The sequence below is a fragment of the Oncorhynchus mykiss genome, chromosome 19 (genome assembly GCF_013265735.2).
Source record: "Oncorhynchus mykiss isolate Arlee chromosome 19, USDA_OmykA_1.1, whole genome shotgun sequence".
In the NCBI taxonomy this organism is placed as follows: domain Eukaryota; kingdom Metazoa; phylum Chordata; class Actinopteri; order Salmoniformes; family Salmonidae; genus Oncorhynchus; species Oncorhynchus mykiss.
In genome coordinates this window covers 2,684,427-2,709,248 of record NC_048583.1, presented here as the reverse complement: position 1 = coordinate 2,709,248, position 24,822 = coordinate 2,684,427, and the positions used below count along the sequence as shown (strand labels likewise).

At 44.4% G+C, this 24,822-nt stretch overlaps 1 protein-coding gene, 1 long non-coding RNA gene and 1 pseudogene across 2 annotated transcripts in view; all 3 read left to right on the top strand.

Moving 5' to 3' along the window:
* Nucleotides 1-24,822, top strand: part of LOC110511353 (deleted in malignant brain tumors 1 protein-like) — a 32,975-nt gene that overhangs the window by 4,601 nt on the left and 3,552 nt on the right. The window lies entirely within an intron of this gene.
* On the top strand, nt 5,395-6,338 carry LOC118941402 (annotated as a pseudogene).
* LOC118941405 lies at nt 14,661-24,791 on the top strand. The gene is made up of 4 exons (XR_005037622.1): nt 14,661-14,845; nt 23,643-23,672; nt 23,904-24,215; nt 24,644-24,791. It is a non-coding gene; the product is annotated as an uncharacterized LOC118941405 (long non-coding RNA).

Genomic DNA, 24,822 nt, shown 5'->3' with positions numbered 1-24,822 from the left:
TTTAGTGTCTTAGATTCTTTATCTTGAAGTGTTTCCATTATTAGTCCAGGTATTATTATAATCATCTGTTCATTCTTTGTATTTTTAAACATTTTTTAATAAAGGGGTTTGTTGTTGTTTACCTCTCATGATGTTATTGATTATAAACGTTATGATATTGATTATGATGTAGATTAGTGCTATTTTGTTGTTAGTAGTGTATAGATAATGATGTTATTGATTATAAATGTTATGATATTGATTATGAAGTAGATTATTGTTTTGATGTTGCTCTCTAAACTGTCATGTAATCAACTGAATGTTTTTAATAAAATTACAGGCTGTCAATCTTGTGTGATTTAATTATTAGACAGACTACAACATACAGTATGAATTAACTGAGATCAGTCTGTGTGATTCCCCTCTTGGACAGACTACAACATACAGTATGAATTAACTGAGATCAGTCTTGTGTGATTCCCCTCTTGGACAGACTACAACATACAGTATGAATTAACTGAGATCAGTCTTGTGTGATTCCCCTCTTGGACAGACTACAACATACAGTATGAATTAACTGAGATCAGTCTTGTGTGATTCCCCTCTTGGACAGACTACAACATACAGTATGAATTAACTGAGATCAGTCTGTGTGATTCCCCTCTTGGACAGACTACAACATACAGTATGAATTAACTGAGATCAGTCTGTGTGATTCCCCTCTTGGACAGACTACAACATACAGTATGAATTAACTGAGATCAGTCTTGTGTGATTCCCCTCTTGGACAGACTACAACATACAGTATGAATTAACTGAGATCAGTCTGTGTGATTCCCCTCTTGGACAGACTACAACATACAGTATGAATTAACTGAGATCAGTCTGTGTGATTCCCCTCTTGGACAGACTACAACATACAGTATGAATTAACTGAGATCAGTCTGTGTGATTCCCCTCTTGGACAGACTACAACATACAGTATGAATTAACTGAGATCAGTCTGTGTGATTCCCCTCGTGGACAGACTACAACATACAGTATGAATTAACTGAGATCAGTCTGTGTGATTCCCCTCTTGGACAGACTACAACATACAGTATGAATTAACTGGTCATACATTTGGCAGGAGGTTAGGAAGTGCATCTCAGTTTCCACCTCATTTTGTGGGCTGTGGGCACATAGCCTGTCTTCTCTGATTTCCAAATTGACCTCTTGGCAAAGGTAGCCTATACATTCTGTGGTGCTCTATTCTGGAATATTAACTGGCGTTTGTCGCCCCCTGGTGGAAAGAACGTAATATAATCCTTCTCTCTATATTTCTGTGCATTTTGTACCTCGCAGCACACCGTACAAATATTCAAAGTTAAACGCCGATATTACCGTTCTGCTAGCAGCAGGATAATATGTTGGCAGCACACAGCATATTATTTTTTTTCTAAATAAAAAAAAATATAAAATAAAAAATTATACAAATATATATATTTTTTTTCTAAATAAGAGTCCCTCTGAAAGGACAAGATCAAATTTGACAATATCGATTATTTCAGCACTGTAGTTCAATACAACTGTTTTTCACAGCATTGCAACCACTTTTGAAACAAATGGATAATTTGACATATTTTAATATTGTATAATTTATACCAGCATTTATTTTGACAGTTTCCAAACTAAATACTGGTATGTTGAAAGCTGTTGTGTAGGTCAAGTCAAGCTGTGCCTGGAGAAGTGGGTATTCAGTACTCTAATATAGCAAAACATTTTCCAAACGGCCCAGTGAAGGAAAGGCACCCTGTGTGAAAAGCACGAGAAACAGTGATACTCTCTGAATGACCTAAATGATGTTCAGTAGGATAATAGTAGACCCACCCAAGCTGTACTGTTCAGTAGGATAATAGTAGACATTTTATTGAAACAGAGAAACTGAGTCAGAAATTCACAAATTCAGAATTTCAGGTTTTTGTTCTAAAAGTCAGACTTTTTTTAAACAGAAAAACAATCAATTGTTCTAAGTCCATAACTTACAAAAGGAGACCACGTTTGAGGTTTGGGGAAAATCTAAGAAATTTACATTTTTGAGAGTAGTTCCCCTTTAATTAAAGTGTGTTGGATTAGCAGTGTTTATATAGTACAGACACCTAGCACTAATGTTGTATTAGCAGTGTTTATATAGTACAGACACCTAGCACTATTGTTGGATTAGCAGTGTTTATATAGTACATAGTACAGACACCTAGCACTATTGTTGGATTAGCAGTGTTTATATAGTACAGACACCTAGCACTATTGTTGGATTAGCAGTATTTATATTTATATAGTACAGACACCTAGCACTATTGTTGTATTAGCAGTGTTTATATAGTACAGACACCTAGCACTATTGTTGTATTAGCAGTGTTTATATAGTACAGACACCTAGCACTATTGTTGGATTAGCAGTATTCATATAGTACAGACACCTAGCACTATTGTTGTATTAGCAGTGTTTATATAGTACAGACACCTAGCACTATTGTTGTATTAACAGTGTTTATATAGTACAGACACCTAGCACTATTGTTGGATTAGCAGTGTTCATATAGTACAGACACCTAGCACTATTGTTGGATTAGCAGTGTTCATATAGTACAGACACCTAGCACTATTGTTGGATTAGCAGTGTTCATATAGTACAGACACCTAGCACTATTGTTGGATTAGCAGTGTTCATATAGTACAGACACCTAGCACTATTGTTGTATTACCAGTGTTTATATAGTACAGACACCTAGCACTATTGTTGGATTAGCAGTGTTTATATAGTACAGACACCTAGCACTATTGTTGGATTAGCAGTGTTTATATTTATATAGTACAGACACCTAGCACTATTGTTGGATTAGCAGTGTTCATATAGTACAGACACCTAGCACTATTGTTGTATTAGCAGTGTTTATATAGTACAGACACCTAGCACTATTGTTGGATTAGCAGTGTTTATATAGTACAGACACCTAGCACTATTGTTGGATTAGCAGTGTTTATATAGTACAGACACCTAGCACTATTGTTGTATTAGCAGTGTTTATATAGTACAGACACCTAGCACTATTGTTGGATTAGCAGTGTTTATATAGTACAGACACCTAGCACTATTGTTGTATTAGCAGTGTTTATATAGTACAGACACCTAGCACTATTGTTGGATTAGCAGTGTTTATATAGTACAGACACCTAGCACTATTGTTGTATTAGCAGTGTTTATATAGTACAGACACCTAGCACTATTGTTGGATTAGCAGTGTTTATATAGTACAGAAATCTTATGTTTATTTGACTCTGATGATAAAGAAATATAAAATATTCCTGTAAAGGACTGTGTTAAATATTTAGGAATACATCTGTCAAAAAAACACTTAGTCAGACAACACATGAATTTCTCTCCTAAAATGAAGAAAACCCAAAATATATGTAATAATTGTCTACAAAGAGATGTTTCTATACTTGGGAGAGTACTTCTGTCCAAGGCAGAGGGACTGTCTGGTTTTGTGTACCCCTCATTATCTTTATGTGTAAATCCTGCTACTTGTAAAGAGATCAACAAGACCTTTCTTGACTTCATCTGGAAAAATACATCTCACAAACTAAAAGAGTCCTCTAATAAAAGAGCTGAAGGAGGTCTGGAAGTGTTGGACTTTGTGACATAAATAACACTTTCAAGATCAACTGGTTGAAAAGATGTTTGATCAATACTGATTCAATATGGTATTTCATTCACCCAGAGACTGGACCTACTTATCCACATCTACTGTGTCCCCATCCAACAGCACACTTTCATCTACCGGCAGCCTAGAGGTGTGTCTGAACATCAAGAAGAAGGGTGGAAACCCAGTAGTCTCGCCCACCCTGTTTGCGATTCAGACGTTCTGCTTGGCCGTTACCCATGGGATGGTAAGGTGTGGTGTGGGACTTTTCAACACCAGATAACTGAAGCAATTCTACACTAAGTAAACTCTCAAAGTTAGTTAGGTTTCAACAACAAGCTTTACTGGCCTGGAAAATAGGTTTCCTGCACATTTTATCCCCACATAAAGCTCTTTTGTGGAATAATTCAGACATAACTGTACGGAATAAGTCATTGTTCTACCCCAGCTGGCATGAGAGGAATAATGACGTTGTTCTTGATGTTTTTGACAACAGAGGTAATATTCTCACATATGAACAATTTATAACATTGAAAGGGTTTCCAATACCTTTCAGAGAGTTTATTTCTGTGGTCAGAGCCGTTCCCAGGGGTCTAACTACACTAATGAAAACTCATCTTATCTTTGGTAATGATCACAAAGTTTATCCAGAACTCAGAGCCGTTCCCAGGGGTCTAACTACACTAATGAAAACTCATCTTATCTTTGGTAATGATCACAAAGTTTATCCAGAACTCAGAGCCGTTCCCAGGGGTCTAACTACACTAATGAAAACCCATCTTATCTTTATTAATGATCACAAAGTTTATCCAGAACTCAGAGCCGTTCCCAGGGGTCTAACTACACTAATGAAAACCATCTTATCTTTGGTAATGATCACAAAGTTTATCCAGAACTCAGATTGGAAGGCGTGGGCTTACTTGAGAGATCTTGTTGTAATAAATATATAAGACAAATTCTCCGTTCACAAAACCAACTTCCACCGAGAGGAAAGTGTTTGTAAAAAAAAATATATAAATTAAAATAAAAAGACACATCGTCATCTGCTGACTGGAGGGGAAACACAGTTGAGGAACCAAAAGTTTATTTTCATTTATTTCATAAAAGTGTAATATTATATTAAGTCATTCAAATAGAAGCATGTGTTGATTGATTCGTGTTTAATGAGTGATAATTTAAAACAAACTTTAGACCCACTACATATTTACATTCAACCATAGTTCTGACATGGATCATTTTGACCCACTACATATTTACATTGAACCATAGTTCTGACATGGATCATTTTGACCCACTACATATTTACATTGAACCATAGTTCTGACATGGATCATTTTGACCCCAGAGGCATATCTTTTATCACAGCCAAAATGTGGTTTATTCCATTTTTCATGACTTTGTCAATCAACTTGTTCTTAATACATCTAAATCCTGGTTTAGTGTTTCTGTATCAATATGGACTTTTAACAAATTAAAATCCTTTGTACTCCAACAACAATGTTAAAACATTCTACACTGTGACATCATTAAAATACTCCTACTACAATGTTTAAACATTCTACATTGTGACATCATTAAAATACTCCCACTACAATGTTAAAACATTCTACATTGTGACATCATTAAAATACTCCCACTACAATGTTAAAACATTCTACATTGTGACATCATTAAAATACCCCTTTTACAATGTTTAAACATTCTACATTGTGACATCATTAAAATACTCCCACTACAATGTTAAAACATTCTACATTGTGACATCATTAAAGTACTGCTACATTATATCACCTCAAGAAACACCCACAGGGAATAAATCTCACTGCTTCTCTGACTGTGGGGAAGGTTGCAAATCTTCATTAGAACTTAAAGAAGATCAGAATTACTAAAAGTACACATGAGAATTCATACTGTAGAGAAACCTTATAGCTGTGATCAATGTGGGAAGAGTTTTACTCAGTCAAGCTGCCTGAAAACTCACCAGAGAATACACACTGGAGAGAAACCTTATAGCTGTGATCAATGTGGGAAACATTTTACTCACTCAAGCTGCCTGATAGTACATCTTGAGAGCACACAAGGGAGAGAAACCTTACCACTGCTCTGACTGCGGAAAGAGTTTTGTTAGTTCAACAGATTTAAAATCACACCAGAAAATACACACAGTAGAGAAACCTTATAACTGTACTCAATATGGGAAGAGGTTTAATCACTCAAGCTGGCTGATAGTACACCTGAGAGCACACACAGGAGTGAAACCTTATAGCTGTGATCAATGTGGGAAGAGTTTTGTTACATCTAGGCATCTGACTATACAGCAGAGAACACACACAGGAGTGAAACCTTATAGCTGTGATCAATGTGGGAAGAGTTTTGTTACATCTAGCCATCTGACTATACAGCAGAGAACACACACAAGAGAGAAATCTTACAGCTGTAGTCAATGTGGGAAGAGTTTTATTCAGTCAAGTAGCCTGATATCACACCAGAAACACACACAGGAGAGAAACTTTATAGTTGTGATCAATGTGACAAGAGATACTCTGATTAAAGATCTCTGATCAAACATCAGAAAATACATTAATGATGGAGTTGTTTCATGATATCAATGAATTAATGTCACAATGTAGAATGTTTAAACATTGTAGTAGGAGTATTTTAATGATGTCACAATGTAGAATGCTTTCACATTGTAGTAGGAGTATTTTAATGATGTCACAATGTAGAATGTTTAAACATTATAGTAGGAGTATTTTAATGATGTCACAATGTAGAATGTTTTAACATTGTAGAAGGAGTATTTTAATGATGTCACAATGTAGAATGTTTAAACATTATAGTAGGAGTATTTTAATGATGTCACAATGTAGAATGTTTTAACATTGTAGAAGGAGCATTTTAATGATGTCACAATGTAGAATGTTTTAACATTGTAGAAGGAGTATTTTAATGATGTCACAATGTAGAACACTAAATGTTTGCCCCCTGTTCAATTGATTTCTGCATGATATGGATATTAGCCTCAGGGGGAAAATCCAGGCTCTGAATTGAAAGAGTGCTATTTATATGATATAACAGAAAGTGACTCACACAAAAAGAGCTGTGTTACACTTACAGCATTGGTGACCCACTTGAATCAAAATGTAGCTCGATGTTTTCTACAAGTTGTCCTCTAACCAGTGATGTACACATTAAGGTTCCATGTGGTTTTTGAGCTGTTAGTTTTAACAGGACAAACTCATCTCCCCACTCTCACACAAATGATTTCAACATGATATCGATGAGGGATGAAAAATAAGTGTTGCGTTCCTTTGTTTAACAACCTCTAAATGTAAATGCATCTCTCCAAAATGTAGCTGACTGTCTTCTGCAGGTTTATACAGTCTGATCCTTACATAACATTCTAACCACTAGGCTACCCTGCTGCCCCAATAATACACTAAATACATGTAATATAGCCTATACAGTCTGATCCTTACATAACATTCTAACCACTACCCTGCTGCCCCAATAATACACTAAATACATGTAATATAGCCTATACAGTCTGATCCTTACATAACATTCTAACCACTACCCTGCTGCCCCAATAATACACTAAATACATGTAATATAGCCTATACAGTCTGATCCTTACATAACATCATCACTCCACTTTATGAATCTCGTTGTCTTGCTTAGTTTCCATTCTCTTACTAGCTCAGACATTGGGGCATAGATTCTATTGGTGGTGACATGCACACTCCTACTGGGGCCTATAACTGATTATCTAATGTTCCTGTCCAAAGGTCTTCACAAGTTCAGACTGATGTTGTCTGTGTGATTAACCCATGTGTGTGTCCAGTAGCCTTCACCAGATCAGACTGATGTTGTCTGTGTGATTAACCCATGTGTGTGTCCAGTAGCCTTCACAAGATCAGATATGGCCCAGACCAGACACGTCTTGTTAGTCTACCTTTCCTCATCTACACAGATTCTGTTCATGTTCTGTTTTTTACATGTCTAATAGTTGACTCGATGTTGATCCAGCTTTGTACAGTCACATGGGCTCAGCCTTCATTCTGCTTAAACATGTCTAGTATTTAAACTCATATTGATTATTCTATCTACTTACAAGAGAACAGTATAGTTACCAGATGTCTGGAAAATCCTCCCACACAGTCAGTTAGGAACAAATAGTTATTTACAATGACGGCCAAACCCGGACAACGCTGGGCCCATTGTGCACCACTCTATGGAACCCCCATCACAGGATATGATGCAGCCTGGATTCAAACCAGGTCCTTCAGTGACACCTCTTGTACTGAGATGCAGTGTCTTAAATACATAAACATGAATATAATGTGTTGAATACAACTGGTGTAGACTTTACTGTGAAATGATCTGAGACCCAACGATGAAGAGTTAAAACATTATACCTTTTATGAGGTACAACTGGTGTAGACTTTACTGTGAAATGCTCTGAGACCCAACGATGAAGAGTTAAAACATTATACCTTTTATGAGGTACATTTTCACATCTCATAGTACAGAACTCCTAACTGGTCACCTTCTCCTGGACCAGACAGCATCACAGGTGGTATTCTCCTGGACCAGACAGCATCACAGGTGGTATTCTCCTGGACCAGACAGCATCACAGGTGGTATTCTCCTGGACCAGACAGCATCACAGGTGATATTCTCCTGGACCAGACAGCATCACAGGTGGTATTCTCCTGGACCAGACAGCATCACAGGTGATATTCTCCTGGACCAGACAGCATCACAGGTGATATTCTCCTGGACCAGACAGCATCACAGGTGATATTCTCCTGGACCAGACAGCATCACAGGTGATATTCTCCTGGACCAGACAGCATCACAGGTGATATTCTCCTGGACCAGACAGCATCACAGGTGATATTCTCCTGGACCAGACAGCATCACAGGTAATATTCTCCTGGACCAGACAGCATCACAGGTGGTATTCTCCTGGACCAGACAGCATCACAGGTGATATTCTCCTGGACCAGACAGCATCACAGGTGATATTCTCCTGGACCAGACAGCATCACAGGTGATATTCTCCTGGACCAGACAGCATCACAGGTGATATTCTCCTGGACCAGACAGCATCACAGGTGATATTCTCCTGGACCAGACAGCATCACAGGCGGTATTCTCCTGGACCAGACAGCATCACAGGTGATATTCTCCTGGACCAGACAGCATCACAGGTGATATTCTCCTGGACCAGACAGCATCACAGGTGATATTCTCCTGGACCAGACAGCATCACAGGTGATATTCTCCTGGACCAGACAGCATCACAGGTAATATTCTCCTGGACCAGACAGCATCACAGGTGATATTCTCCTGGACCAGACAGCTGGGTGAATACACTATATATACAATAGTATGTGGACACCCCTTCAAATTAGTAGATTGGGCCATTTCAGCCACAGCAGTTGCTGACAGGTGTTTAAATTTAAGCCCACAGCCATGCAATCTCCATAGACAAACATTGGCAGTAGAATGGCCTTACTGACGATCTCAGTAACTTTGAACGTGGCACCATTATAAGATGGTACCTTTCCAACAAGTCAGTTTGTCAAATTCCTGCCTTGCTGGAGCTGCCTGGTCGACTGTAAGTGCTGTTATTGTGAAGTGGAAACATCTGGGACCAACAACGGCTCAGCCAAGAAGTAGTGGGCCACACAAGCTCACAGAACAGGACCGCCGAGTGCTGAAGAGTGTAACGTGTAAAAATCGTCTGTACTTGGTTGCAACACTCACTAACGAGATCCAAACGGCCTCTGGAAGCAACATCAGCACAAGAAACTGTTTGTCAGGAGCTTCCTGAAATGGGTTTCCACGGCCGAGCAGGTGCATACAAACCTAAGATCAATATGGGCAATGTCAAGCGTCGGCTTGAGTGGTGTAAAACTCACAGCCACTGGACTCTGGAGCAGTGGATACGTATTCTCTGGAGTAATGAATCATCTTCACCTTCTAGCAATCCAACACACTAATCTGGGTTTGGAGGATGCCAGGAGAACGCTACCTGCCCTAATGCATAGTGACAACTGTAAAGTTTGGTGGAGGAGGAATAATGGTCTGGGGCTGTTTTTCATGGTTCGGGCCTTTTAGTTCCAGTTAAGGGAAATTAATGCTATAGCACAGAATGACATTCTAGAGGAATCTGTGCTTCCAACTTTGTGGCAACAGTATGGGGAAGGCCCTTTCCTGTTTCAGCATGACAACGTCCCTGTACACAAAGCGAGTTCAATACATGAATGGTTAGTTGAGATTGGTGTGGAAGAACTTCACAAAGCCCTGACCTCAATGACGTTGAACGCCTTTGGGATGAATTGGAACGCCGACTGCGAGCCAGACCAAATCGCCCAACATCAGTTTCCGACCTCACTAATGCTCTTGTGGCTGAATGGAAGCAAGTCCTCACAGCAATGTTCCAACATCTAGAGGAAAACCTTCCCAGAAGAGTGGAGGCTGTTATAGCAGCAATGTTCCAACATCTAGTGGAAAGCCTTCCCAGAAGAGTGGAGGCTGTTATAGCAGCAATGTTCCAACATCTAGTGGAACGCCTTCCCAGAAGACTGGAGGCTGTTATAGCAGCAATGTTCCAACATCTAGAGGAAAGCCTTCCCAGAAGACTGGAGGCTGTTATAGCAGCAATGTTCCATCATCTAGTGGAAAGCCTTCCCAGAAGACTGGAGGCTGTTATAGCAGCAATGTTCCAACATCTAGTGGAAAGCCTTCCCAGAAGAGTGGAGGCTGTTATAGCAGCAATGTTCCAACATCTAGTGGAAAGCCTTCCCAGAAGAGTGGAGGCTGTTATAGCAGCAATGTTCCAACATCTAGTGGAAAGCCTTCCCAGAAGAGTGGAGGCTGTTATAGCAGCAATGTTCCAACATCTAGTGGAAAGCCTTCCCAGAAGACTGGAGGCTGTTATAGCAGTAAAGGGGGACCAACTCCATGCAAATGCCCATGATTTTGGAATGAGATGTTAGATGAGCAGGTGTCCACATACTTTTGGTGATTTAGTGTACATATTCCACTCTCTCCCTGAGTCCATGCCCCAGACCGACAGACAGACAGACAGACAGACAGACAGACGGCTGGACGGACAGACAGACAGACAGACAGACAGACGGCTGGACGGACAGACAGACAGACAGAACTACTAGCCACCCCTCCACTCTCTCCCTGAGTCCATGCCCCAGACAGACAGACAGACAGAACTACTAGCCACCCCTCCACTCTCTCCCTGAGTCCAGGCCCCAGACAGACAGACGGCTGGACGGACAGACAGACAGACAGAACTACTAGCCACCCCTCCACTCTCTCCCTGAGTCCAGGCCCCAGACAGACAGACAGACAGACAGACAGACAGACAGACAGAACTACTAGCCACCCCTCCACTCTCTCCCTGAGTCCATGCCCCAGACAGACAGACAGACAGAACTACTAGCCACCCCTCCACTCTCTCCCTGAGTCCAGGCCCCAGACAGACAGACGGCTGGACGGACAGACAGACAGACAGAACTACTAGCCACCCCTCCACTCTCTCCCTGAGTCCATGCCCCAGACAGACAGACAGACAGAACTACTAGCCACCCCTCCACTCTCTCCCTGAGTCCATGCCCCAGACAGACAGACAGACAGACAGACAGGCAGACAGACAGAGAGAACTACTAGTCACCCCTCCACTCTCTCCCTGAGTCCAGGGCCCAGACAGACAGACAGAACTACTAGTCACCCCTCCACTCTCTCCCTGAGTCCAGGCCCCAGACAGACAGAGCAGCAACACCGTCAGAACTATAGCAGTCTTCATTCTGAAATGACTCTGGTCTTCTTCAGAAGTAGTGCAGTAGTCTACAGGGTTCAGAACTCACCTTTTTAAACACTTCTTATCACTCATATCATGAGGTTTCACATGTGTTTGGTTACATAGTGCCCAATGTGTCCCTCCCTGGAGCCCGAAGGCCCCAGGCTCAACAGCATTACTCTCCATCCTGCACCATCATTACACACACCTGCTCCCCCCGTCACGCGCATCAACGATTATTGGACCTGGACTCAGTCACCCCTGTCATTACCTTCCCTACATCTGTCTGGTTCCCCGATCTGTTCCCTGCTTCAGCATTAATTGTGGTTTGTGGTTTTGTACCCGTGTGCTGACGCTGTTCTTGTCTTTGTCTGTTCCTGATTAAATGTTGATTCCACGTACCTGCTTCTCATCTCTGGCGTATGTCCTGACACATTGTTCTTCTGAGTGATAAAACAGCAAACATTAAGACTGTTTACTTATCAGACCCACATATATATCAAATTTACTATAATATACTATATTCATGTGCTTTTAGTACTCACACATGAATCATATCCTGTATGTGTTGTTTTGAGCCAGCAGTAAAAACACACTGACAGGACAGTTCCTCTTATGGCCACTAGGTGATAATCTGGTGTCACAGTGTTGTTTTGAGCCAGCAGTAAAAACACACTGACAGGACAGTTCCTCTTATGGCCACTAGGTGGTAATCTGGTGTCACAGACACAGGACTGTAGACTAGAAAGAAGCATTGTCCCAATTATCCTCCTTTCTCCTAAAGTGTGCACTTGTTCTCTTCACTGAAATGACTGGTTTACTAAATATAGTGGAAAACCCCACTTGATAACAAAAGGTAGAGTCCTCTGAGTGGAACGGTGTGACAAACAGTACCTCCTCTCCTCTTCTCCCCTTCTCCCTCTCCTCTTCTCTCCCCTCTCCTCTTCTCCCCTCTCCCTCTCCTCTTCTCCCCCCTCTCCTCTTCTCCCCTCTCACTCTCCTCTTCTCCCCCCTCTCCTCTTCTCCCCTCTCACTCTCCTCTTCTCCCCCCTCTCCCTCTCCTCTTCTCCCCCCTCTCCTCTCCTCTTCTCCCCTCTCCCTCTTCTCTTCTCTCCCCTCTCCTCTTCTCCCCTCTCCCTCTCCTCTTCTCCCCCCTCTCCTCTTCTCCCCTCTCCCTCTCCTCTTCTCCCCCCTCTACTCTTCTCGCGTCTCCCCTTCTCCACCCTTTCCTCTCCTCTCCTCTCCTCTTCTCCCCCCTCTCCTCTCCTCTTCTCCCATCTCCCTCTCCTCTTCTCTCCCCTCTCCTCTTCTCCCCTCTCCCTCTCCTCTTCTCCCCCCTCTCCTCTTCTCCCCTCTCCCTCTCCTCTTCTCCCCCGTCTACTCTTCTCGCGTCTCCCCTTCTCCCCCCTTTCCTCTCCTCTCCTCTCCTCTTCTCCCCTCTCACTCTCCTCTTCTCCCCCCTTTCCCTCTCCTCTTCTCCCCCCTCTCCTCTCCTCTTCTCCCCTCTCCCTCTCCTCTTCTCCCCCCTCTCCTCTTCTCCCCTCTCCCTCTCCTCTTCTCCCCCCTCTACTCTTCTCGCGTCTCCCCTTGTCCCCCCTTTCCTCTCCTCTCCTCTCCTCTTCTCCCCTCTCACTCTCCTCTTCTCCCCCCTCTCCCTCTCCTCTCCTCCCCCCTCTCCTCTCCTCCTCTCCCCCCTCGCCTCTTCTCTCGTCTCCTCTCCTCTTCTCTCGTCTCCTCTTCATCTTTTTTGTCACTGACTTCTCACCAGTGATGTCATCATGACCAGTAACCTGTTCCTCTCTTGGCCCAGCCTGACCCTGACATACATCATCAGGCCTGTTGAGTTGACTTGGGTAACAGACCTCTAGCTTCTACACCACATCCCCCCTTCTCCTGCTCTAACATGAGACCTCATCAGTACTAATTTTGGGTGCTGGTACTGTTTATATTTAGGTGCTGGAAGATTAAGCCTATATTCTATAAGAGGTGAACTCAAGCAGTAGAAAGTTAGAGGTGATATTATAGGACACACTATGTGTAACTTTGCTGCTCTGTCAGCAGTTTCCTGTGGAGTTTTTTTAACATATCAGTTTGCTGTAGTGTGTTCAACCACTGATCCAAGATAAGTTGCTAAGAAGTTAATCTCACATCATTGAAGTAAGGACATAATGAGAGAGAAGTCATATAGCCTAGCAGTATTTTCCACTCTTCAGTCCACTCTTTTTGACAGCAGACTGTGGAGCCCCAGTTAGAGGCAGATATGATACCTGCAGTGATACTGATGACCCTGTTGTGGAGCACAGGTAGGATGCTGTTACACACTTGTGACAGTTACTGAGATATGTTTTGATATTGTAAGATATATTATAATTTGCAGGGTTAGTAAAATAACATACAACTGGAAGCAGACAGTAAAAATGTGTCTCAAAGCAGGACAATGATGTGATCACCTGTAAATGTACTTTACTGTAGTCTAACTGTCCATCTGGGGACAGGCACTAATGTCAGTTAAGTTGTGATGGTGTCATACATCTGACTGTTGTATATTCAGTGTGTCAATGATTGATTGTATCTGTCTCTATGTAAATGAATGAGAGTATATATTATGTATTATATATTATATTGGTGTTATGTTAGAGTAGGAGAAGGGAGGGGTGTAGATGATAGAGGTCTATGAGCTGAGTCAAGATCAACAGGTTCAACACTATACGTCACGAAGAGAGAGAGAATGAGAGAGAGAGAGAGAGAGATGAGAAGAGAGGAGGGGTGGGGAGAGAGATTTGAGGAGGAGGAGAGAGAGAGGGTAGGGAGAGAGGAGTGTTGGGGAGAGAGAAAGGGAGGGGCAATAGGAAAGGAGGGCATAGAGCAAGATAGGTGAGAGAGGAGGGTAGGGGAGAGAGGAGGGTAGGGGAGAGAGATTTGAGAAGGAGAAAAGAGGGAAGGGTAGAGGAGAGAGGAGGGTAGGGGATAGAGGGGAGGGTAGAGAGAAGGGGAGGGGAGAAAGGAGGGAAGGGGAGAGTGGAGGATAGGAGAGAGAAGGGTAGAGTATAGATGATGGGAGGGAGGGGATAGAGAGATTTGCAGAGGAGAGAAGAGGGTAGGGGAGAGAGGAGGGTAGGGGAGAGAGGAGGGTGGAGGAGAGATGGCGAATGTGTTTACACATGGGTGTTGTTGCACCATACCACTGTCTTCCCCATCGTATCATGAAAGGTCATGTTATGTTGATTTAACCTCTGCCTCTCTCTTCCTCTGACTCCTCCCTTTCTCTCTATCTCTCTGTCTCTCTCTCTCTCTCTTTCTCCTCTGTCTCTCTCTTTCTCCTCAGATCTCCAGGGTCAAAGCGTCAGTCCACCAGGTAGGTAGAGTATAAATCTACAGTGATTATAGCAGTTCAATATTAGTAAACTTTATTATCCCACATGAAGAAAGTCATGTGTCCATACAAACCATTCTAAACCCCAATAACAAGTAGTGTTTTATGGAACTACTTATACTTGACATATTATATATTATATTGGTCTGATGTTAGAGTAGGAGAAGGGGGGTGTAGATGATAGAGGTCTGTTACCAAGGCAACAGGCCTGATGTTAGAGTAGGAGAAGGGGGGTTTAGATGATAGAGGTCTGTTACCAAGGCAACAGGCCTGATGCTATCTGTCAGGAAGAGAGAGAGAGGAACAGAGAGAGAGAGAGAGAAGGCGTGGAGAGAAAGTGAGATGCCAACAGAGATAGGGCTGACAGACTAACATGCATCCAACTGAATATCTTGTCTTTACTGACTTCTCACCAGTGATGTCATCATAATCAGCAACCTTTTCCACTCTTGGTCCGGCTCAGCTTGACCCCTGACCTCTGAAATTAATGATTTAAAAAAAGAAAAAATAAATGTAATTAGATTTAATCTCATCTGCAAAGAGAGTTACACATTTGCATGGAAGGGGAATGTACACTACATGACCAAAAGTATGTGGACACCTGCTCATCTAACATCTCATTCCAAAATCATGGGCATTAATATGGAGTTGGTCCCCCCTTTGCTGCTATAACAGCCTCCAGTCCTCTGGGAAGGTTTTCCACTAGATGTTGGATCATTGCTGCTATAACAGCCTCGAGTCTTCTGGGAAGGCTTTCCACTAGAAGATGGAACATTGCTGCGAGGACTTGCTTCCATTCAGCCACAACAGCATTAGTGAGGTTGGGCGATTAGGCCTGGCTCAGTCGACATTTCAATTCATCCCTAAAGGTATTCAATGGGGTTTAGGTCAGGGCTCTGTGAAGGCCAGTAAAGTTCTTCCACATCGATCTCAACAAACTATTTCTGTATGGACCTCGCTTTGTGTACAGGGGCATTGTCATGCTGAAACAGGAAAGGGCCTTCCCCAAACTGTTGCCACAAAGTTGGAAGCACATAATAGTCTAGAATGTCATTGTTATGCTGTAGCCTTAAGATTTCCCTTTCCCTGGAACTAAGGGGCCTGAACCATGAAAAACAGCCCCAGACCATTATTCCTACACCACCAAACTTTACAGTTGGCACTATGCTTTGGGGTAGGTAGCGTTCTCCTGGCATCTGCCAAACCCAGGTTTGTGGTACGGACTACCAAATGGTGAAACGTGAGGGTGGGGGGGTCTTTAATCAACCACAAGGCTGGGAGAGAGAGATAGTTCTTACTCACTGACAGACTGAGGAGGAGACAAGGGAGGAGGGAGAGCGAGAGAGATAGGAGAGTGAGATCTTACTCACTGACAGCCTGAGGAGGAGACAGGGGAGGAGGGAGAGAGAGAGATAGGAGAGAGAGATAGTTCTTACTCACTGACAGACTGAGGAGGAGACAGGGAGAAGGGAGAGAGAAATAGTTCTTACTAACAGACTGGGTTGGTAGAAGGAGACAGGGGAGAAGGGAGAGATAAATAGTTCTTACTAACAGACTGGGTTGGTAGAAGGAGACATATAGGAGACATATAGCATCAGGCCTGTTGAGTTGACTTGGGTAACAGACCTCTAGCTTCTACACCACATCCCCCCTTCTCCTGCTCTAACATGAGACCTCATCACTACTCATTTTGGGTGCTGGTACTGTTTATATTTAGGTGCTGGAACATTAAGCCAATATTCTATAAGAGTTGAACTCAAGCAGTAGAAAGTTAGAGGTGATATTATAGGACACTCTATGTGAAAAGTTGCTGCTCTGCCAGCAGTTCCCTGTGGAGTTTTTTTTAACATATCAGTTTGCTGTCGTGTGTTCAACCACTGATCCAAGATAAGATGCTAAGAAGTTAATCTCACATCATTGAAGTAAGGACATAATGAGAGAGAAGTCATATAGCCTAGCAGTATTTTCCTTCAGTCCACTCTTTATGACAGCAGACTGTGGAGCCCCAGTTAGAGACAGATATGATACCTGCAGTGGTACTGATGACCCTGTTGTGGAGCACAGGTAGGATTTTGTTACACTGATATACACTTGTGACAGTTACTGAGATATGTTTTGATATTATAAGATATATTATAATTTGCAGGGTTAGTAAAATAACATGCAACTGGAAGCAGACAGTAAAAATGTGTCTCAAAGCAGGACAATGATGTGATCACCTGTAAATGTACTTTACTGTAGTCTAACTGTCCATCTGGGGACAGGCACTAATGTCAGTTAAGTTGTGATGGTGTCATGCGTCTGACTGTTGTATATTCAGTGTGTCAATCATTGATTGTATCTGTCTCTATGTAAATGAATGAGAGTATATATTATGTATTATATATTATATTGGTGTTATGTTAGAGTAGGAGAAGGGAGGGGTGTAGATGATAGAAGTCTATGAGCAGAGTCAAGATCAAGTCCAACACTATATGTCAAGAAAAGAGAGAGAACGAGAGAGAGAGAGAGAGAGAGAGAGCGAGAGAGGAGCAGAATGAGAGGGAGGAGAGAGGAAGGGTGGGGAGAGCAGAGGACGGGGTGGGACAGAGGGGGGTAGGGGAGAGAGGAGGTAGAGGAGGGAGGAGGGCAAGGGAGAGAAAAGGAGAGGGGAGAGAGAGAATTGTTGAGGAGAGAGAAAGAGAGAGAAGGGGAGGGAAGAGAGAAGGGAGGGGAGAGAGGGGGGGGGGGGTAAGAGAGAGATTTGTACAGACCAAACATACATAAAACAATCCCGCACAAAAACCATGGGGAAAACAGAGGGTTAAATAATGAACATGTCATTTGGATTTGGAACCAGGCGTGTAAAACAAAGACAAAACAAATGGAAAATGAAAAGTGGATCGGCGAAGGCTAGAAGGCCGTTGACGTCGCTGCCCGAACAAGGAGCAGGACCGACTTCTGCGGAAGTTGTAACAGTACCCCCCCTTGATGTGCAGGGCGATCCGGATGGAGACGGTGGAACTCCCGCAGCAACGAAGGGTCCAAAACGTCCTCCACCATCTCTCCTCCGGACCGTACCTCTCCCACTCCACAAGGTACTGAAGGACTTTCGCCCGACGCCTCGAGTCCAGTATGGCTCAAAAAGCATACACCGGAGCCCCCTCGATGTCCAGAGGGGGCGGAGGAACCACCTGCAACTCAGACTCCTGGAGTGGACCAGCCACCACCGGCCTGAGGAGAGACACATGGAACGAGGGGTTAATACGGTAATCGGGGGGGGAAGATGTAACCTGTAGCAAACCTTGTTCACTCTCCTCAGGACTTTGAATGGCCCCACAATCCGCGGGCCCAGCTTCCGGCAGGGCAGGCGGAGGGGCAGGTTTCGGGTCGAGAGCCAGACCGGGGCCTCACTGCGGTGGCGGAGGTGAAAACCCGATGGCGGAGGGGAAAACCAGAGGTAAGGCTGACCGAGGCCCCAGACGTTCCATGATTGCCCAACAGACCCTTGACGTGAACTGGGGACCTCGATCAGACACTATATCCTCTGGCACCCCATAGTGCCCATAAGACATGTGTAAACAGGGCCTCCTCAGTCTGTAGGGCGGTAGGGAGACCGGGAAAAGGAAGGAGACCGCAGGACTTAGAGAACCGATCCACAACGACCAGGATCGTGAGGGAGGAAGATCCTTGAGGAAGTCCACAGAAAGGTGCGACCACGGTCGTTGTGGAATGGGTAAGGGCTGTAACGTCCCTCTGGGCAGGTGGAGGGGAGTGGGCTCTGTACGTAACGCCCGCTCGATGTCTTGCGTCCAGCTCCCACACTACCGGTGCCACCAAGCAAGAGGCCGGAAGTTCGGGAGTGTGATCTATGGACCGCTCCTCTGTGTTATACATCCGAGACAGTGCATCTGCCTTAGCGTTCTGGGAACCTGGTCTGTAGGACAGTGCGTCTGCTTTAGCGTTCTGGGAACCTGGTCTGTAGGACAGTGCGTCTGCCTTAGCGTTCTGGGAACCTGGTCTGTAGGACAGTGCGTCTGCCTTAGCGTTCTGGGAACCTGGTCTGTAGGGCAGTGCATCTGCCTTAGCGTTCTGGGAACCTGGTCTGTAGGATAGTGCGTCTGCCTTAGCGTTCTGGGAACCTGGTCTGTAGGACAGTGCATCTGCCTTAGCGTTCTGGGAACCTGGTCTGTAGGACGGTGAAAACAAAAAGGGTAAAAACAACATGGCCCACCTTGCCTGGCGAGGGTTCAGTCTCCACCTTGCCTGGCGAGGGTTCAGTCTCCACCTTGCCTAGCGAGGGTTCAGTCTCCACCTTGCCTGGCGAGGGTTCAGTCTCCACCTTGCCTGGCGAGGGTTCAGTCTCCACCTTGCCTGGCGAGGGTTCAGTCTCCACCTTGCCTGGCGAGGGTTCAGTCTCCACCTTGCCTGACGAGGGTTCAGTCTCCACCTTGTCTGGCGAGGGTTCAGTCTCCACCTTGCCTGGCGAGGGTTCAGTCTCCACCTTGCCTGGCGAGGGTTCAGTCTCCACCTTGCCTGGCGAGGGTTCAGTCTCCTCGCTGCCCGGATGTACTCCAGATTGCGGTGGTCAGTCCAGATGGGAAAAGGGTGTTTAGCCCCCTCAAGCCAATGTCTCCACGCCTTCAGAGCCTTGACAACAGCCAACAGCTCCCGGTCCCCCACATCATAGTTTTGCTCCGCCGGGCTGAGCTTCTTCGAAAAGAAAGCACAGGTGCGGACCTTTAGTGGCATACCCGAGCGCTGAGGGAGCACGGCTCCTATCCCAGATCCGGATGAGCCAGCAGGGGAGCCGAGGTAAACAGAGCCCTCAGGTGACCAAAAGCCCTGTCCGCCTCAGCCGTCCACTGCAGTCGCACCGGTCCCCCCTTCAGCAGTGAGGTAATGTGAGTCGCTACCTGACCAAAGCCCCGGATAAACCTCCGGTAGTAGTTGGCTACCTGATTAAAGCCCTGGATAAACCTCCGGTAGTAGTTGGCTACCTGACCAAAGCCCTGGATAAACTTCCGGTAGTAGTTGAAACCATAGAAACCGCTGCACTTCCTTTACCGGGGTGGGAGTCAGCCAATTACACACAGCTGAAATGCAGTCACTCTCCATCTCCACCCCTGAAGTGGAAATGCAGTCACTCTCCATCTCCACCCCTGAAGTGGAAATGCGGTACCCTAGAAGGAGACAGACTGTTAGAAGAACAGACATTTCTCAGCCTTGACGTATAAGTCATGCTCCAACAGACGACCAAGCACCCTGCACACCAGGGACACATGCTCGGCGCGTGTAGCGGAGTACATCAGAATGTCATTGATATACACCACTACACCCTGCCCGTGCAGGTCCTGGAAAATCTTGTCTACAAAGGCCTGGAAGACTGATGGAGCATTCATCAACCTGTACGGCATGACGAGGTACTCATAGTGCCCTGAGGTGGTACTAAATGCCGTCTTCCACTCGTCCCCCTCCCGGATACTCACCAGGTTGTAAACGCTCCTGAGATCCAATTTTGTGAAGAAGCCCCGTGCATTGACTCCTCGGTTTTTCGGATGACTGCCTTGCCTGGTTCACCAATTACTTTGCAGACAGAGTTCAGTGTGTCAAATCGGAGGGCATGCTGTCCGGTCCTCTGGCAGTCTCTATGGGGGTGCCACAGGGTTCAATTCTCGGGCCGACTCTTTTCTCTGTATATATCAATGATGTTTCTCATGCTGCGGGCGATTCCCTGATCCACCTCTACGCAGACGACACCATTCTATATACTTCCGGCCCGTCCTTGGACACTGTGCTATCTAACCTCCAAACGAGCTTCAATGCCATACAGCACTCCTTCCGTGGCCTCCAACTGCTCTTAAACGCTAGTAAAACCAAATGCATGCTTTTCAACCGTTCGCTGCCTGCACCCGCACGCCTGACCAGCATCACCACCCTGGATGGTTCCGACCTTGAATATGTGGACATCTATAAGTACCTAGGTGTCTGGCTAGACTCTAAACTCTCCTTCCAGACCCATATCAAACATCTCCAATCGAAAATCAAATCAAGAGTCGGCTTTCTATTCCGCAACAAAGCCTCCTTCACTCACGCCGCCAAACTTACCCTAGTAAAACTGACTATTCTACCGATCCTCGACTTCGGCGACGTCATCTACAAAATTGCTTCCAACACTCTACTCAGCAAACTGGATGCAGTTTATCACAGTGCCATCCGTTTTGTCACTAAAGCACCTTATACCACCCACCACTGCGACTTGTATGCTCTAGTCGGCTGGCCCTCGCTACATATTCGTCGCCAGACCCACTGGCTCCAGGTCATCTACAAGTCCATGCTAGGTAAAGCTCCGCCTTATCTCAGTTCACTGGTTACGATGGCAACACCCATCCGTAGCACGCGCTCCAGCAGGTGTATCTCACTGATCATCCCTAAAGCCAACACCTCATTTGGCCGCCTTTCGTTCCAGTTCTCTGCTGCCTGTGACTGGAACGAATTGCAAAAATCGCTGAAGTTGGAGACTTTTATCTCCCTCACCAACTTCAAACATCTGCTATCTGAGCAGCTAACCGATCGCTGCAGCTGTACATAGTCTATTGGTAAATAGCCCACCCATTTTCACCTACCTCATCCCCATACTGTTTTTATTTATTTATTTTTATTTTTCTGCTCTTTTGCACACCAATATCTCTACCTGTACATAACCATCTGATCATTTATCACTCCAGTGATAATCTGCATAATTGTAATTATTTGCCTACCTCATGCCTTTTGCACACAATGTATATATAGACTCCCCTTTTTTTCTACTGTGTTATTGACTTGTTAATTGTTTACTCCATGTGTAACTCTGTGTTGTCTGTTCACACTGCTATGCCTTATCTTGGCCAGGTCGCAGTTGTAAATGAGAACTTGTTCTCAACTAGCCTACCTGGTTAAATAAAGGTGAAATAAAAAAAAAAATAAAAAAAAAAAAAATATCACACTGGCTATGAGAGGCAGCAGGTACCTCACAGTGATTTGGTTGATACCTTGATAGTCAATGCACGGGCGCAGACCGCCATCCTTCTTCACCGCCAGAACAAGGACAGGGACCGACTTCGGCGGAAGTCGTGACACCTACAACTGTCACCTTATGTAACAACTGATTTACTTAACTGAAGGCACATCTCAATATGTGGTCCAGGTGCCTTAGTGTTCCTATAAAAACCTGTGTCCAAACACAGCATTAAATAGTATCTAATCAGAATAGTGTACAGAGCTAAGTTATTACAGCTATTTAAATGTAATGTGTTTATTCTGTCATTAAAAAAAATCACTGTTGCCTATTAGATCAATATCAGTGTGAACACGTCTGATTGGACTAGATCCATGTTGAGGTGAGACACGTCTGATTGGACTAGATCTATGTTGAGGTGAGACACGTCTGATTGGACTAGATCCATGTTGAGGTGAGACACGTCTGATTGGACTAGATCCATGTTGAGGTGAGACACTTGTGATTGGACTAGATCCATGTTGAGGTGAGACACGTCTGATTGGACTAGATCCATGTTGAGGTGAGACACTTGTGATTGGACTAGATCCATGTTGAGGTGAGACACGTCTGATTGGACTAGATCCATGTTGAGGTGAGACACGTCTGATTGGACTAGATCCATGTTGAGGTGAGACACGTCTGATTAGACTAGATCCATGTTGAGGTGAGACACGTCTGATTGGACTAGATCCATGTTTAGGTGAGACACGTCTGATTGGACTAGATCCATGTTGAGGTGAGACCATTCCATGTCTTTATTGGTTTGTATGAGAAGGCAGTTTGGGAGAAGGTGGTGGACCATTTGAGGAGTCTACAAATCCCCTGGTGGAGGTTCTTGGAACACTGATATTAAAGTCTGAGGTTGATGAAAACCAAAATGAAATGGAGAGGAGAGGGGAGGGGAGAAGAGGAGAAGAAAGGGGGAGATGAGGAGAAGAAGAGGGGGAGAAGAGAAGTGAGCGGGAGATAAGGCGAGTGGGGAGAAGAGGAGAAGAGGGGGGGCAGCAGAAGGGGAGAATAAAGGGTCAGAAGAGGAGAAGAGATGTGGAGAAGAGAAGAGGGGGAGGGGAGGAGAAGAGAGGGAGAGAAGAGGAGAGGGGGAGAAGAGGGGGAAGAAGAGAGGAGGAGAAGAGGAGAAGAAAGGGGGAGAAGTGGGGGAAGAAGAGAGGAGGAGAAGAGGAGAAGAAAGGGGGAGAAGTGGGGGAAGAAGAGAGGAGGAGAAGAGGAGAAGAAAGGGGGAGAAGTGGGGGAAGAGCGGGCTAGAAGGGGGAGAAGAGGAGAGGGGGATAAGAGGAATGGGAGAAGAGGAGTGGAGAGGGGAGAAGAGTAGAGGAGAGGGGGAGAAGAGGAGAATAGACTGGAGAAGAGAGGGGGAGAAGAGGAGAAGAGAGGGGAGGAGAAGAGAAGTGTAGAGGGGGAGAAGAGAGGGGAAAGTCACTGAGCTCTTCGTTAAGTACATACTACTGCAAATGTTTGTCTATGGAGATTGCATGGCTGAGTGCTTGATTTTTTACATCTGTCAGGATGGAGAGTGGCTGAACTAGAATCCACTCATTTGAAGGGGTGTCCACATACTTTTGTATATATAGTGTATGTACACATGGGTGTTGTTGCACCATACCAACGATAAGCCTGTCTTCCCCATCACATCATGAAAGGTCATGTTGATGTTCATTTAACCTCTGTCTCTCTCTTCCCTTTCTCCTTTGTTTCTATCTATCTCTCCGTCTCTTTCTCCTCTGTCGCTCTCGTTCTCCTCAGATCTCCAGGCTCAAAGTGTCAGTCCACCAGGTAGGTAGAGTATAAATCTACAGTGATTATAGCAGTTCAATATTAGTCAACTTTATTATCCCACATGGAGAAATTCATGTGTCCATACAAACCATTCTAAACCCCAATAACAAGTAGTGTTTTATGGAACTACTAATACTTGTCAACCACAAAGCATTACTGCTGTTAGAATAACAGAATCACTGTCATCATCTGTCCTCACCACTGTGTTTTCCTCTCTGCTGTTTACAGCTGAACTCTCAGTCAGACTGGTGGATGGAACCACTTCCTGTTCTGGGACAGTGGAAGTCTTCTATGAAGGAGAGTGGTCAGGTCTATGTTTTAAGTGGTGGGGAATGAGGAGAGATGTTAAGGTTGTGTGTAGAGAGATGGACTGTGGGAATCCTGTATCTGTATCTAGAGGACCTCTGATAGAAGATGGAAGAAGAGGAGTCAGACTATTTAGTATTTGTAGTGGAGATGAGTCTTCTATTAGACAGTGTAACATCATAGAAGAACCTGGTTTCTGTTATGGTGAATATTATCATCATGTGACCTGTTCAGGTAAGAGACTGGTCATATTGAGAGATTTATTTATACATTATACAATATTACCATGTATCATGTTTTATGTGTTTTTATTTCATTTAAATAGAGGGAGAGATGTCAGATGTATTTAAACATTATATTTGTGTTTGTCATATTGGTTTATGGGAGATGTTCATGGGCAGATCATTGTAGTTCAGATGGTACTGAAGTGAAGCTGCCTGATGGATGTCCAGCTGTTTATTTTCTATAAAGTGAAGTGAACTTATTCCTGTCTCCTGCCTGCATTATTCCCAACCCGATCCTGAGTGACTAAGAACCCATTTCTACCTCTTACAGTATCAAACATAGCAAACTACTATCTTTTATCCAACATATTTGTGTTTAGTCCTTGACAGTGTCATCAACAAAACTGATTGAATGTTCAACCAACTATTTTTCTCCAGAGTCTGTGCGGCTTGTGGGTGGATCTGGTTTCTGCTCTGGGAGAGTGGAGGTGAAGTCCAATCAGTCCTGGGCCTCAGTGTGTGAAGCTGACTTTGACCGGCAGGATGCAGAGGTAGTCTGTAGGGATGTTGGCTGTGGGGCTCCTGCAGCTCTACAGGGGGGGCTCTATGGAGAAGGT